Below are 18,164 nucleotides of genomic sequence, written 5' to 3' on the forward strand. Positions count from 1 at the left end.
TTACGATGTATCACTTCAATTAAGTATAACAACAGTTACAAAACGGTTGAATCCCTCGGGAACAATAACGTAGCAGCACTTCCCCAATCAACAAAACTACAGTCATATTTGTTTTATCGTTATCTATCAACCATAATGACTTAATAGCTTGATTGACCCGAATTGTGATCAATTTTATTGTTGCCCTAATTGACTCAAGAGCCACGAATTCCGCAGGGCTGTCACATCACAGACACCTCCGCTCATAAACGCATGCAATCCCAATCTCCCAACCTGCATAGATGAAACCCTAGTGCAGCCATCTCCCACCCTACCTGCATTTCTCTCTCGCTCGTTCGCTGAGAAAGTGTGACCCGTCTCGTTCACACCTCAAAATCCCATTCGGCCGTTTTCGTTTATGCTCGGATGCAATAGCCGGTGTGCCCCGCAGCTAAACATAATTCCGCCAGTCAGTCGCTCTTCGGACGTCGGGGGATGCGTATCGCTGCCGACGGCTCGTTCGCGCTCGAAACATCGTACCGGCCCCGTATGTTTGTGTAGGGATGTTTGCCCCGAGATAGTGCGGCCTATAAAGCGACGGAAGGATTTGTGACTGTGCTGTGAACTGTGTTTCAGAGTCGGACGAAAGTTTGCCGTTCAGTGCTGCTCCCGGGTTGATGGTCAGTTTTACATTTCGAGATATAACGGATGTGGTTAATGTGATCTGTTTGATTGTAGAAAGTAAACATATGTCAGATGATATTCAGTGAGACGCCGACAATGTAGTTGACGGCTGACAACGATTTAATGGAAGCAAACGTACAGCGGAAACATGAAATGATTTTGTTACAGGATAAATGTTATGATGTTTCAGCATTAACAGTTATTTAGTAGGTAATTTGATCTGACTGAAATTTGATGAAACGTTTCGCACCAGGCCATAAAATGACAATAAAATAAATAAACAAAATTGGTCTTTGAACTTCGAAATATGAAAACGTAAATCAGAAACCGCTGTATCATAAAATTTATAATGAACTGATGGATTTATATTAATCTAAGCATTATTCAAATTAAAGCACGTGGGTGGAATAAATAGTAACAATGAAATAGCATTTTCGAGATGAACACATAACAAAACAATTCATTACAACAATAGAGTATTGTTTGTGATTGAAGCTTACCTTTTTTATTAGTAATTACTTGTATTCGTGCAAGTTAATAGAATTATTTCCGTGGGTTGGACAACAGATAGCTTTAGAAAATCAATTAATGGTTTAACTTTTGTATGGGTTCTAACGATGCGTGTGTATTTACGGATCATTACTTGCATTGAGATTGGGTTTCGAAACTATAATAAATCAGTTATTACCACATAAAGAAATATAGAAGTGAACGTTAAATACATTACAGCAAATTAATAACTTTTTTACTACCTATGGTACCCATGATACTTTGCTTTTAATAATTATTGCAGTTTTATTGGTTCTTAGTTCTTTGCGTCTATTAGCATCACATTTCACGAAACGATGATCAATGATTTCAATTGAACAGCAATGTTCCGTGATGGGAAAAATATACAAATTTGCTACAATTATACATAGATAATTATTATAAAGACCGAACGGGATATTGATACAGCAAATAAGGTGTATACAATAAACAGATCTCACTAACACCCCTGTAGCTGACCAAAAATCCGGTAAAACAATTAAGGAAATTTATCAATTCGCAGATCATATTACCCATCAAGATCTCTAAGAAGAAATTTCATTACAGGATTGAAGAGAAACAAGTAAGTTACTTCTCTTTATTACATAGTTACATATTCATAAATCTATGTTGCAGAATTAATGCGATTTGGACCATCATACAAGAATTTTGAAATGTGCCGGTTTACGAAAATTCTATTGGTTGTAAGGACAAGCTGTTTTTAAATATCCATTCATGACGTCTTAAGATCCGTTGCAAGAAACACTTCAACAGGATCAAAAATGAATCAAGAAATATCAATGACGACAAAATCTTCAATCGCAATACAGAATTGAAGATAAAATAAACAAATTCACTAATTAACGTTCATAATGTTTATGTTGAGTCTGTGTCTAATTTCTGTAATGCACGCTCCGTAGAACTTCGCTCTGAATTGGAGTTGACGCGTTGTTACGACTCCTTTTGTATTTGCTGAGTCCACAGGATAATTATGTTGGTATCATTAGTATGACATGTCGTGTTTGACTTTAATTTAATAAGTGTATTTTAGGATAATTCTCTCATCATTGTCACCAACATTGAAATTTGAACATTAAAATTAAACTTGCAAAGCATATACACCTACTTACACATCCTTTATGAATTTCATAGAAGTGTCTGAATCATCACTGGTGGGGTGACTTTCCTTTAACAGTAGGTGGTTGACCGATAAACTATTCATAACTAAATAATTATCTGCTTATGACACACCTCAACAATTGCCATTACCTATCAGTTAAATGCCTATGTCAGTTTTGCATAAATACATGATTGTATCTTAGAAATCTAGACATGAATATGGCATTTACTCAAATTTATAATCATTTGTTATATTTGTAAAAAAGGAATAAAAATAAACTTCAGATATGACGCATCATTAAAATTCCTCATCATCACAAAAACATTGGCACCTTAAAAATTTGGTCCAGCATATATACATCACGGCTGGTATTCGAACGAACTATTCTTAACAAATGTAGTGCTTGGTTAACATGCTTGTACTGACGTTCTATGATGGATGTACCCATTCTATCAATGTATCCATTGGTAGTCACTTTCACGTTATTCCGTGCTTCTTTTATTTTTAGTACATCGTTAGCATTATGTTCGTTAATAGTAACTGTCGATTTGTTAATTGTAAGAACGTTATAGGTTATAGGTATCAAACATTTATTGGCCAATTTTATTGGTTTCTCCGATAGATTATTACTAGCGTTAGTAAAGTTACGAATGTCGTCAATTATCGACTACCTCTTCCCACGTTTTCGCGCGAAGTTGTCATTAAACTAGGCCCTTTGCGTCTTTGTTTATATACCCTTCATTAACATTTACCTAGTCTTAAATTTATATTCAGCAATTACAAAATAGCCTAAATATCACCTAAAATAAATTTTGAGAACACGTATGAACTATATAACCTGCTTAACTACTTAGTTTAAAATAGAATATAGGTAAATCTGTTTTTGAACCACATTTCTTTCCAATAGTACAAAAATTAAGAATCTCAAAATATTTATGATCACTCAACTATAAATAATAAGCCAAGTTGAAAAGAAACATCTTTTCAAAGTACTGGGGCCAAAGCGAAAAAAACTGTGGCCGTATCGGCTTCTTTTCATTAAAGATCATTAGACTTTGGACGAAAAATGAAAAATAAATAAAAGAGGCTTGCGGAGGCTTCTGAGGGAGTTTCGGAGCAAGTTCTATTATGAGGGAATTTCTGTGGTGACTGCTTACGGTTTTATGTTTATGACTTTGTAAATAATATAAAATCTCCTTCAGATTTTTACTGGTTCTGCTGAAGAAATTTGTTACGTCATCGGGGCTTTCCTTGGTCTACTTTGCAAATTGTAAACTTGGAACTTCTACGTTTGATAGAATTACTTGTGTTTTAACCATTTTACAAATGCTAGTTTGACCTAATGTAGTTTCCAATATTGTTATTAAGTGTAGGATCAGCATTACAAAAGTTATGGAATTTATAAAACAGTGGAATATTGGGAAATCTCAAAGAGCAGACTGTCTGTTTTGTAAGGAATACTATTTACATAAATAAATACAAGAATGATGATCGCAAACTTCTTTATTTAATCAATTACAAATCGGAAAGACATTATTCAACTGCATTAAACGCATCTTGATAACAACTCACGCTATAAGAAAATGCCTGCAATTATTTACAACTTCAAAATCAGATTCAAGTTCTCAGTAACCTATTATCTCCATCTAACGAAATAAGTAACTTAATATTATTCAAGACGTGACTTTAGTAAAACAAAGTCATATCTGACTATGATACTGATACGAGATGAGTCTTTGTCTTATTACAGCTTTGAGGTGTCTTTATATTTATTTTAACTGGCAACCCAGGCACGACTTGACTCCATATAAATCTCGCGAATACATTTTAACGTAATGGCCAGGAAGTAGATCTTGGTGAAAATCTCACCTAGGGAATGTTTTAAATGAACTGCAAGCCCAGCTTTCAAGTTGTTCTTGTAAACACCTCATATTTACTTCAATAGACCAAAACAAGCAGTTTTATGTTACAAAGCACACATGCATCCAACTGAGTTATTAACATTTAGGTACAGCTAAAATGTGCACAACACAACTAAATTTAATAGTATCTAGCACGATTTTAATGTTGTCTCCGTACAATGCTGTTCACATACACAATCTGCACAACACACAGCATTTAATTAACCGGATCTAATCTAACAGTACCGGGAGCAGCAGGAGGTTGATGCTGGCTGCTCAGATAAAGGGCGACATGCACCATCGGGTGAATAGATAGGGTGCATTACACTGTCCTGTTTGACTATCCTAATTAGAACGGAGTTGAAAGTTTTCCGAAACGAAACCATTATTGTCCCTTTTAATTATAATTCCTGCTGTTTTACTTGATTTCTTAAAATTCCAAGGTTACCCTAAGATGTATTGATCCAGTTTAAGCTCAAATCTTTTTTAATAAACAACAATTTGGTCGCACATCTTATTTTGTCAATTAAATCCTTTGCCATCATTTTGCATGTAACTTAAACCATGTTGCAATGACTTGACTGTCGTCTGTCGAAGACGATATCGGGCACGATATCGCATCCATAATTCTTAGCGCGTCCCCAATACAGAGGTGTCATGGAATCGCTTGTCGAGTCCGAGTATAAGCCAAGCCAAGCCAGTATAAGATCTTTCTATCCTCATGAATGTTGCGGGTTGAGAGGTCGCTTTCCGCAGATTCAACAGGAATTACGCCGCTAGCGTTGGACCAATGTAAATTCTCTGATCTCAATTCTTAACGGAGTGAAGTTGGATAGTGCAACAACGGCCTTATGCGATTGCAAGGGTAATGCAGTCTCCTCATTAGTGCAGATCCAGTGCATGATCGCACTGACATTGACGGTAATGTTGCGATTGTGGCACATTATGTGCTCGAAGGATTTTAACTGTTAAGAGAGTTAGTTTATGCGGGTAAAGGATTTAAATGGATAGAAAAGGAGAATAAGTCAGTCGTCAAATGAAGGTTTAGATTGAACTATGTATTTACTCGTACTGAGAAACTTAACCTTTTGGTTAAGTAAGTTATAAGGTCAGCCGGGATAAATGTGTCTGGTGGAGTGAATGCATATTTAGAAAATATCTTGTATGACCATTATAGCCGTATCAATTAAAAGTTTGGGGACATTTTAAAGTTAAACACTGATGGTTGCAACAGCTCTAAAATATTATATATAGAAGCCAAGAAGGTATCTTTAAAAGATGCATTTCACCCACCAGCTCAACGAGGGTGCGGTGTGCTGATGACGGGAGGACTTACGGAACTAACTTGTTCCGTTTATTGTCCTTTGAGTCTTCGGCAACCCGAACCCTCCTTAGAACTTGTACACTCCTTTTTACTGTGTACTTAACACAGCAAAAGGGAATGTACAAGTTTCTAATGGGGTGGCAACGCGCATGTGACACTGTTTGAGTTGCAGGCGTCCATAGGTTACGGTGACCGCTTTACATCAGGCGGGCCGTATACTTGTTTGCCACCGACGTAGTATAAAAAAAAAAAAAACCACATGATATAATTCCGGCTGACTTAAGTTGTTTCTCCCAAGTCCCAACGCTTTAGTAATTATTGAGAATTCAAGTTTAAATGATAAATTAGAAACGCATGTTATGATTTCTTTCTATGAAGACTTACACATTAAAATTACTGACCTAACATTACTAATATCCGTCCAAGATTATGTTTGCCATCCGTTATAACGCAAGCCATATCTCGTCAATATTCATATCCCATCATAAAATATTGCATACATTCCGCGCTGTTTACGTACAGTACCAAACATTTATTTTATCGGATCCGGACGTTTTGTAAACAGTCTAATTTTGAGCCTTTGATGTAACGGCATTACTGACTTATGGAACGGCGGAGTGTTCAACAAATGTCAAGTATGATATAAATGATTTTATACATAAGAAATCAGAAAGTATTAGTTTTGCAATTTTTATTCACGAGAAACAATATCAATTACTACTAGGTACCTTTGTGGCAATACAACAAAAGGCGGTTAACGTTTTTTTTTTTTCAAAACTACATACAGGAAAAAGAATATATATGTCTTTTACATTAAATCAAAAGATATTAGGTACTAAAGTGCTTTTCTTAATAGAGTCCTGCCGCTTGCGCCTCCTATTCCAAACCAGATCACGGCCATGATTTATGGTACAAATATTGAACAAATTTTGTCGTAAGCAACGTTATGGTCTGCTGCCATCCCGTTCCCGGCATTATATTTCAATCCTGATTAAATTATAGCCATCATAAACAACTTTAAAGGGAAATTCTGACACAAATGGAACCAATTATGGCAATAAATAAATTACCTATTAAAATTCACCAAATTAAACGATGTTCGGTACACTATAAACTGTTCAAAAGTGTGATTATTTATGTTTTAATAGCTGTTTGCAGAAAAGCAATTTAGTTTGTGATGACCGTTGGTTCTGTGTTTGCGTTTGATTGTACAGCTATTAACTTAGCTGGTACGATTTCCGCTACATGCGACTGGCATGTTTGCTGTTTTGTTTGTAATGAAAGTTTTTTTTGGTCTTGAATGCATCATTAAGCTGTACTTTAGAATTTATTAAGTATTGGTAAGTTGCTTACGAAAAAGATGCAAAATGGCTCTGACGATTTAAGAAATCGTCATTAAGAGCGTGTTGTGTGCTGGCTGGGTAAAGGACGGTGCCCGCTTTTCCATTTCTCCTGGCTCTAAGCAGTGATTTGCTTTTTTTATAGGAGCATAATAACTACGAAAATTAAAAGTAGATCGGCTGGTTCTATCAATTGATCAATGATTTATTTTATTTCAATTGTCCAAATTTTTATAATAACTTATACTTGGTCACACAAAGATCCCTGAAACTGTTCAATAACTGTTACAGAGATTGGTGCCTAAAGTAACCAAGGCGATCATAAAATATGTAGCGGCTGGTCTTAGCTCAGTGTATTTTTATTAAAAAAGTTTCCATGTCCTGTCTCCGCAGGTACGTTGCAAATTTGGCCGATGTCAATCTTCTTATATTAAATATTTTCGGCCACGAGTCAAACTTGCAAGGAACCTTTGGAAATTTAATTAATTTCCTGTTTATTTAAAAAAAATATTCGCACGTTTAAAAACTGAATAAATAAATTCGTAACCAAGACACGAGATAAAAAATTATATACTTGTTTTGTTTGTTTATTTTGTAGTTTCACAGTGCCTTGGTGTTAACTATAATGCTGCGTTACTTTTTGATCAATAAATAAATAAATACTTCATAATAATTGTTAAACAATGTTGCGTTACGATGAATGTTGTTGGACTTAATAACTTTGTGTACGAAAAATTGTATCCTTTTGAAAATCCTCGATTAACAGCTCTTTAAACGGAACACCGGAAAATCGGTGAATCAATCAATCAACAACGACACTTTCCAGAAATCTATCAAAGTCACAAAGTTTTTATGAAAAATAACGAAGGTGTCAAAATGACAAAATAAAATGGTTCTTTACCTGAAAGTTGAAAAACCGAGTGTCATAATTTCCGTCTAGCGAGTGTCAAATTTTGTGTGGACCAGCGTTGCTCGACGGTTTTTCGTTTTCGAAGTTTGCGGTGGAACCTCTGATTTATTAAACATCAAGAGAGAACTTGTAACGTCGTTTGAAACTTGTCGGGAGTTGGAAATTAGTTGTCCATCTTCGTATTAAGATGAAAGGAGGCTATAGACATCCTGCTATAATCTGAAGCATGGAATTGGTCGTACTTAAAATGTTCGAAGCAAGTTTTAATTAGTAAAAGATCGAATACTGATTTTAATGAAAATTATCTACTACTTAAAACTTTAAAGATGTAAAAGTATTTTTTTAAGAAAGCATTTTCAAATAATATGTCGGATTCTTCTTTGATCAATTCACTAGCGATATCAAAATGTATGTATATTACCTGCAACTCCTGTAGTTTGATGCGTAACTTTTATATTAAATTTATTCTTTTTAACGCAAAATCAAAAGCTTATCTAAGATTAGTGACTTAAGTAGTGATGCAGAGTCTATTACAGGGACTACAAGTAAATCGAACGAAAAATGTTAAATCTAAGTAAGGTACAGCGGGGCAAATCTCGACTGGGTCAATTGTAACTAATCCATTTTTCCATTATTACACTATAATGTTTATTTCTACATGTCACGTTTCTACGTGTTGGTACTGAACACGCATACCATATATGACCGGTGGACACTCTATTTAATAATGCAAACATTGTAAAACATGGAAAAAAAATGGATCAGTTACAGTTGCTCCCCAGTCGAGATTTGTCCCGCTGTACCTTACTAATAATTAACTATTTAGCTACTCAATTTATTCGTCCCATCATTTTCTTGGGAACCGTTGTAGCAATAGACAAACGTTAACGTAAGTAACCAGTAACCACATACGTATAAAGTTGTAGTCATCCAAACAAAAAAACCATTGACACCTAAATTGAAGGGAGGCATTCAAATAAAAAGTAATTACAATCCCTTGGTTTTACATAAAGGAAAGGAAGTGTCTATTAACACGTCCTCATTAGTAGTAGTATTCAATAGGCAAAGAACTACACCTTTTAGCCTTACCTAGCCAACGTCACTATCGCTTACGATCCGTAGCTCTCACCAGCGTTCTTCCGTATTGGCGCGACAGAGCCAATTGCATTTCGATCGTCACGTAGCGTCATCGATTATCACTTTGGCTAGGCCGGCAGTCCATATGCGACTAATCTTTATCATCAATACCTGTCTTATTTGTATTCGCTTACGGGTTAAATTGCCTTGATATGTTACTTTCTGTTGGCGGTCAGAAATTGAATAGGAAGCAACAGGAGCACTTTCCGCAATAAATTAGTAGTGCTCTGGAATCGTTACGCCTTTTGGGGCTTCTTCGAATTGTTTTGTTTCCTTAATATGAAAGCCTAATAAACTTCAAGAAATACTTGTGTATTATTTTACTTTCTGCGAACATGTACCTACTGTATTATGATTATGTAACATTATAACAATTATCTTATATTAATTCTAATTATAATAATTATTTAGCTTTCCGTGAATTTGTTAGGCATTGTCTCGTACATTTACAAATTTCCTGAAACATATTTGTAGGTTTATGATTTTTTATAAAAATTAAAACATTTTATCTATAAAACACTTTAATATAAATACCAAATACTGATACAAAAATATTTTCGGTGCAGCGTACGGAATGCTCCATTCATGAAGAGCTAACATTATTTTAACTCAGTTTTTAAGCAAATATGTCATTCTCAAAAAAAATGGATTTTTACATTAATTGTAATAGTATGATGTGTTAAGTGACGTCTATTACCATTGCGGCACTTACACCTTTAAGCATTATTGACCTATAAGTTAATTTTACCTGCAAAAATTGTGCTTTCATTATTAAAATAAACTATGCCCCGTCGTTCAAGAGCTCGACAATAAAGGACCCCATGACGTTATTACTCGAACAAAGCATTTACAAAACTAGACAGTTAGGGCCTTTTGTTTGACAATAGGCAATACGGCACTCGAACACCTCTTTAGTTGTTTTATGGCTCTTTCAAGTGCCATTGTGAAATTTGTGAAAGACAACTATTGAAATGTACTATTTTCCGCAATCAGACAGAATTTGATGGAGTCTCTTTGTCAGCATGAAAGGTAATTATTCCGTGTGCCGTGGTAGCAATTTTGTCGACATGGGGTAAAACTTTACAACATATACCACATGTGAGTGACTTTTCTAGTTGAATTGTGAGTCACTACTCTTTAATTCGACTTTAAAAGTATACGTCGGATGTATCGAAAACATTCGCGCCTAGCGGTTTAGCGGCATACTTAAAAAGATCACTGATTATAATTTATTTCCTAACAATTACAAACATAAAAAATTGTAACATTCAATCAAATCGTTATTAAAAACTCACGGTGATCATTAAAGTGCGAAATTCCATTAAGATTAAAATAAAGCATAGTTAACATAGTATTGGCACGCGTTTAGCGACGAATAAAAAAAATATATTTAAAAATTAAAAAAAACTGATAATCACATCTTAATTTTAATACGTTGATAACTCTATATTAGAAATTTGGTTGATCTAACTTTTTGCGTTTGTAAGTTATTGATGATGGACGTTGACCGGCGAAAATGCACTGTGAACAAATACGTGAAAAATCCCCTTGGTCTGGGTCAATGATTGCTAAATTGTTGAATTTCCAGAAAACTACTAGGCAATAATTATTACCCAAATCATTATTTCATTAAAGTACAATTAAATAATAGTGGCAAAATAATTCAAAATATCCACTCCTTGCGGTCCACACGGAATCAACAGACAAAAAAGATGGATGAAAATCTTGTTCAGAGGATGATGAATACTATTTTCAGAAAAGTCCGTAATTTTGTGCATAAACATACTGAATGATTGAAATATATGTGACACGCTATAAATTAATAAACGATCTTTTATATTCTGCAATAAAAAATATTGTTTACTTTTTTCTTTTCATTTAAAAATTAAATTCCTCCCATCGCGTACCAATTCTAAATTAACTATGCTTTATGCAGAGCAATTTAAAAGTCGTAAACGGTGTAGTATTCGATAACTTTTGATATATCTTAATTAAACCTAGCGTTTAAAACCATAGGAAAAAGCGGTAAATTGACCAGTAAACTATTAAAGAAATCAAGAGGAATCGAGTTTGATTCTGTCTCAATAAATATAAAGTAGAACACACTACTCATTCTTTATAAACTGCCAGTAAGGAAGAAACGTGCTGGAACTATTAAGCCACTGCCATAAAATAGACCTCTGTTACCCTTAGTACCGTTAATAGAACTAAAGTTAAAGAGGATTATATTCTCCTATAAATTAACAGGTGCAATTTCATTTCATTATACTAGTATAAAAGTGCGTTGAGTTTAGAACTACACATAATTATAAAGTAGTAAGTTATTATAACCTGATACCCACCTATCCAAAATGGCCCTCACCTGGAATGTACCCGGAAAGCGCAAACCATGCCGCCCTAAATCGACCTGGCGTCGTTCGGTTCAGCAGGAGCTCAGGGTGCTAGACATGGGGTGGGAGGAGGTCACTCAAACTGCCCAAGACCGGAGTAAATGGAGAAATATGATTCGAGCCCTACACCCCAGCAGTGGGTAACAGGGTGTAAAGAAGAAGAAGAAGTTATTATAAATTGAAAATAGCAAGAAATACATGAAAGAGTATACCTAAATATGAAATCAGGCTTTTAAACTTGTAAGAAGTGGAGTGGAAGGTGATAATGATTTTGTTTCATATTTGTAATGTACTAAAGTAGATATGTTTTCGTAATGTGTAAGGAATATAATTTATAATATTTTATTGGCAATGAATAAACACCCGTTGATGCAGTGAACCAACTCATCCGGTTCACGTTATGATCTCAGCTACAAATTGGGATTCATAACTTAGTGTGAATATTCAGGATTTTGAGCATGAGACTATGTGAATAGAATAAATTTTATTCGTAAACACACAAAAGAGAAAAATATTACAAATAGGAACACATAAAAACGAGAAGGTGCCACGAAATCAGTTTATAAGGCCATAGTAGACTACAAAAAAAGTGATAATAAAGATGTCGTTGGTCGATATCAAAATTTGAAAAACTGTAACATTTTTATTTCACGGCCCATTATGCGTCCCACTGCTGGAGTTTGATGCAAGCTCATATATTTTTTTTAGTCCGCCCTCAACTATTAATACAAGTACCTAAGATGAAATTATTCACTATGTGAAATATTACACATTTAAAATTTTAACTTATCTTGCATATTCCGTTAACAGCACCGTCAAACTAACCGGAACAAAGAATTGCAAATTGAACTCACTAAGGCCAAAGTAAATACGGGAAACCTAACGATATTGAAAAAACTGCAGCCGCAAAAGAAAATGAAATGTGCAAGACCCATTACGATAACTCTAGGAATCTGCATAAAACCGCACTGATGAACCGGAATATTGAAAACGAAGAATAATTCACATGAGATATTAAGTAAATATTATGCACATTATATTAAAGGAAAATAGGAACGTACGGTAAACCAACGCAAATATCGGTAAGCGGATTGCATTTTGATTAAGTAGATTGAAAAGTGATGTTGTTGTTTTGCTCTTTATTTTTCCACGAATGATTTTTGCAGATGGAAATGTTTCGTATAATTTGTGAGAGAGGCTATAAACTACATTTTTTTTTACAGTAACTTTAAGAATTTATACTTGATGAAGATGTTCTTTTGTGCGATAAATCGTATATTTAATCAATAATGATAAGGAGGGATACGAATTCAATGCTTGCTTTAACCTTACACAGGCTAATACAAAAGTGCAATGAGAACAACCGGATAATACAATGCTTTTGGGGGCATCCGAACGGGCACTATAGTGCTATAGTATTTGAGCGTACTACATATATGAGCCAAATGAATGCGCGTTATGATTTTAATATCATTGTATTTAATATCTATTCTGTTGAATGTCAAAGTAGGGGAAGGTTGCGATCATTGGACCAGCGCCTTGATTGGACCACTTGAATATTTCAAAATCTAATCGTGCTGACGGAATCCAGTAAGGTACAAGGTAGCTTAGGCCTCACTTTGGACCTCCCCGTAACCTCAGTCACGCCTCGCCTGTGACGCATCAAAGTGTATTTCGAGCGCTGTTGAAGTTAAATTACGCGAAGGAATAAAATCACGAAAGTATAAATACATTTTGCAATTGAATTTGTGGGTTGACGTATTATGCTTAAACATTTAGTAATGAGCAAATTTAAAACAACAGTTTCCAGCCGTTTGTTTTCTCTATTTTTTAATATTTTTATTTGTGATATGATACCTAATTGCTATCAATGGACCTGTGGATTCTATCATCGGACCGGTCCAATCATGGCAACTATTTTTATTAGAATTATTAATACTTCACCTATCAAATCTATAAATTATAGAGCAGCGAAGTTAAGTGGTCCAATGATAGCAACCTTCCTCTAAGTTGGCCTGCAAGACTAGCTTCAACTGAGAGTCTAACTTGGCTATGTAACGTGTCCATGCATTACATTTGGTTCGAATAACTTATCACCCACGTAAGTACCAACGTTAATTGTTACGTTATCGTGCCTAATAAATTAATAGCCTTCCAGTATAGGCTGAATTTATCAGCTAACTGGACGATGAGCCGATTACGTCGGCTTGTTTTATGGTATCGTCGAGAGCTCGATCCGTACGGTCTTTACGAGCGAAGGATTTCGAACGTATCCCACGGATCCCATGAATTCAGCGTTCAGACTCCCAAGAGTTTTTGATACGAAACTCGGTAGCACTTGTATGATACTACATTCTAAGATAGAAACAGAAAACAAATGGTGTAATAACAACTGTCTGTCATGATTTTTTTTACGTTTTACAGTACCTACGTTACTTGATAGCGTATAAGTCACTGAATATGTTTGTATTTTTTTAGTAAGCAATTGTTTGGGACTTTGTTCGTTTTCTTCGTATCCATACTAATATTAAAATGGGAAAGTGTGTATATATGTTTGTTTGTCCGTCTTTCACGGCGGAGGGACGAATAGACGTGATTTTATAAGTGTAGATAGTTGAAAAGATGGAGAGTGACATAGGCTACTTTTTATCTCTTTCTAACCCACCAATTTCGCAAAATGGGGGTGGAAGTTTGTATGGAGTACTATTCCGCAATTTTCGAAGTTAACGCGAGCGAAGCAGCGGGCGAAAGCTAGTAAGTAATCTTATACTTTTAAACGAGCAATTCTTGTATATTTATTTATTTATTTATTTATTTATATATTTATTTACACTGACGATCTCGGAAACCGCTCTAACGATTCCGCTGAAATTTGTTATGTGGGGGTTTTTGGGGGTGAAAAATCGGTCTAACTTATCCTTAGGTCCCGGAAAACGCGAATTTTCGAGTTTTCATGCGTTTTCTTCGCGCGCCATCTCGTGTGCAGTAGTTGTATTGTTAAGACAGAATTCTTTCGGTCGATGTAAGTACTATTTATTGCAAACACTAGATGGCGACACAGGTCAAGGCTAAAACGAATAGAAAAATACACTATTTGAGTTTTTGTGGCGAAATGCGCGCCATCTCGTGTGGAGTAGTTGTGTTGTTAAGGCTGAGAATTTTTTCGCTCGATGTAGGTATTATTGATTTTTGAACTAGATGGCGACACATGTCAAGGATACGAAATTAACAGAACCGAGCGAAGCTCGGTCGCCCAGATATTGAATATAAAACCTCAGCTTTAATCAGGGTAGTACGCTTTAAATTACTTGACTGTCCTTCTAGGACAGTAAAAATGCACTATCAATAAACTTATTAGAACGTTAAAAGTTCACAACGATGGCTAAGTTTAGTAGTGGCAGCATATCGCTTTCCAACTTTCTAGCAGCATCTTTAATGTTCCTTAAAAATTATTTCTCATAACATACAAATATCTATGTAATAACAATGACCTTACCAACACAGCGCACTAAATATTAAAAATACATTAAGAGAACCAAAAGACAGAGAAAACAAAAACAAAACAATACTGCCATCAAAAGTTTCTACAAATGTCCATCTTGGCACTAAAGGGTCAGAGCACATGAAACTCAAGTTTCAGTGCCACTCTTGGCAATTAAGGTGTTGAAAGAAACCGAAATTGCGAAATTGTGGTTAACGAAGTAACTTCTACGAAAAAAGGAGGTCACTTGTTTAATAAAGTAGTAGCCTAGTAGCTAATATTTTCTGAGTGTCAGAGAAAATGTAGTTTTATACTAAGGCTTAAGTACCAACATCAATTTGACGTTCTTATTTTGTTTTTCTTTTCTAGCTTAGAAAGCTTTTGTTAGAAGCCTTGATTGAATCGGTTTGGTAAATATCACTTACTGTAATAGAACATTTGGAATAGTAATATTGTTCGGGGTTTGCCAGACTTTGCTTTTAGGGATGTGGCGGAATCTTATCAATATTATTCGGACTTCAGCCAAAATAGTTTGTAATTTTAGTAAATCTTTTCAGATACATGTAGTATGAGATACATCGTGTTTTTTTGGCTAAAATAGGTAAGAATAACGACAAGCACTATTATTCAGATATCGTTAATAGGTTTAGTAATCGTTTAAAAGACTTCTTTCTTTCTTTCTTTCTGTTGTATGTTTAATGTTAATTTTATTTTGTATGTGATCTCTAATTTCTAGCTGTTATCTATTTTGATTGTTTCACCGGACGGTTTAATCGGAAGATCAGTGCTGGAAGTCGCCAGCAATATGCTGAGATTAGACGATTTCATTGCACCTTCCGTTTTTGGCTTTTTCTTTGTATAATTTTCTTCTTATTAAAATTTCAACAGAAAATTAGGTTTCCTGAAAATCTATTTATTAGTCAGATAGCAACGTATTTACCTACATAACTTCCCAGAAACTCATTAACAATATTAGGATACGAAAATGCTAATGATATTTTGATTTTCAGTTTAGATTTTACTTTGCTAATTGTATCTCCATTTTAAACACTAATATATTTAAAACTTATTAAATTATTTATTAACAAAAAAACCTAATTTATATAGTGTTTGAAGCATTAGGGGGTATACAAGATGCACTCATATAAAATACAACCCTCCGGTCAAAATAACAACCCTTCTTGAGCGTTGCCGCGATTGTCTTTTACTCTACAAAATCAAACCCGTCGTCGCTACAAAAAAATCATTACTTTAAAAACACAATTTTCATCCCCATATTCATCTCTCTTGTCAACGCCCTCATCCCTAAGTACGAACCCGATACCTAATGTGCAATCCTCTAAGCGAGAGTATCGAGTGGTATCGATAAACCTTTGTTGAAGCCATTTCAACCATTCAGTTTCAGAGTTCCCTCAAAGCCGTATAACGTAAATTGCACATATCCTTATCTCGTGTGCGATCCTTCTAAGTTATGAACTTTGTAAGGTTAATACGCTAAGAGCTGGCGACGAGGAATAGGGTAAGTTTGTTCGGAAGTTTTTGAGATAGTTAATGAAAAAAAAAAAGAACATATAATCGATTTGAAAACATAATATTTTAAAAATGTTGAAGTTAGTTTCAATTATAACCGCTTCATTTCTTTATTGGGATGTAGTTGAAAAGCAAGTCGAATTGAAATTTGACAGATATTAAAACAAATGCGCAATGTAGAAATTAATAATTTTTAAGTTTCTGTTTTCTATTTCATTAGATCCCATTAATGCATTATTGTTTGAATAAATAAAGATAAATCGAAGATTTTGTATTGGCAAAGTAAAATTTTATGATATAAAAATAAATCAAAAGTATTCCTAATGTTATACTAACAAATAGGACTCTTTAAATATCAATATAATTATCAGTTTTGAGTTATACAGTAAGTATGTGCGTCAACATTTTATCGCAATATATTAACAAAAAATATTTTTGGGGTTTAATAAAATAACTTTAACAAAATATATTTCTCATCCCTTAGACTATAAATGGTAATGAGACAGATGAAATCGAAGTTGCCTCGTGAAATTTCGGGTAATGATTTGGTTGTAAGGAAATACTTTTTACGCGTGCAGAATTTTGTATGCGAAGGAATAATTTAATGTTGCGGTATAGATTATATCATACATCGCTTTTTCTTCCTTAATAGGAAAGTAATTTGAAAAAGGTAATTTTCCAAATTGCATAGAAATATTGTTGATATTTTAAAGTGCAATAGTACATTACATCAGGCCGGGAAAATGAGGATTTCCGGCCAAGTGGGTATATACGGCCGAGCGAGCGTGCGAGCGAGGCCGGATAGGGATACGAGGCCGGGAATCCGTTTTCACGCCGAGGCATGTATAGTGCTTTTCTCAAACATACAATGAAATAAAAAAAAATGCTCTAAAGGACAATATTTTATAAAAAAAAGTTACTTTGCAGGCCTAGGCCTGAAAAATAATATGAAATCCCTTTACAGTCCTCTCGAGTTGTTGCGCCCAAAAAGCGATACTTCCCAGCCCATTTTAAGGAACGTAAAGACAATATTTCATTGCATGTTTGAGAAAAATATTGTTTTTTATTTTGTCACTGCAAAGATAATAAAATAGGAATAAAATACAATAATAACTTAAGACTAATTTAAATCCAATCGAAAGCCCTCCCTGCTTTTTAACATTGTATTTAAACATTGAAAAAAAAAAAAAAAAAAGGAATCTATAAAAAAATACATATAAAAAAATAACAAATCCGGAAAAGGTCACCTAGTTCATCAACATCATAAACAAAATACTACAAACGAGGTATTAAATCCTCATAAAATCAACCAAGATTTACAACTATCTACCAAAAATGTAAAAATCCGTTGAGAACCATAACTATTCATAAAATACAACATAAAGTCGTTTAAATTTATACTACAAGCAGAATCGTATCAAGTTTCAATCAAAGGCCTTAGTGCTGATAATGATCTTTCATCTCCAGTATAAGGAGAGCTTCCTTGGCCCCTTGCTCTTTAATTAAGGGAAGGAAGACGGGATAGTCCTTAGAACTATCAGGGTTCTAGGTAAAGTAGGCGGTCGTGATAATTACTACCTTTCCAAACCAGTTTCCTCGAAAGCCTTTCATAATGATGTTTGCGGTACAAGTTTATATATAGTGGGTTAATTATTTAGAAGTTGTCATTGTTTATGGCGTTATGTTGTAAACGCGAACTAGTGAACTTCAGTTGGTAATTTATACGTAGGTAGTTGAGGGACGAGTAAAAACTTATATGTTAGATAATCTTCATTTAGAAATATTTATGGTACCTATAACATTTTTTATTAGAATAATTTTTTAGATAGTTGGTTGTTGA

The 18,164-nt window shown here is 34.4% G+C and overlaps 1 protein-coding gene across 1 annotated transcript in view; it reads left to right on the plus strand.

Annotated features, from left to right (window-relative positions):
- The first annotated feature begins 475 nt into the window (after nt 1-475).
- LOC125232610 overlaps nt 476-18,164 on the plus strand; it is a 167,138-nt gene continuing 149,449 nt past the window's right edge. Inside the window, exons 1-2 of the mRNA XM_048138342.1 lie at nt 476-659; nt 1,715-1,774. The gene's annotated coding sequence lies outside the window, so the exon portion shown is untranslated. The remainder of the gene's footprint in view (nt 660-1,714; nt 1,775-18,164) is intronic.

Source organism: Leguminivora glycinivorella, chromosome 13 (assembly GCF_023078275.1).
Source record: "Leguminivora glycinivorella isolate SPB_JAAS2020 chromosome 13, LegGlyc_1.1, whole genome shotgun sequence".
Taxonomy (NCBI): domain Eukaryota; kingdom Metazoa; phylum Arthropoda; class Insecta; order Lepidoptera; family Tortricidae; genus Leguminivora; species Leguminivora glycinivorella.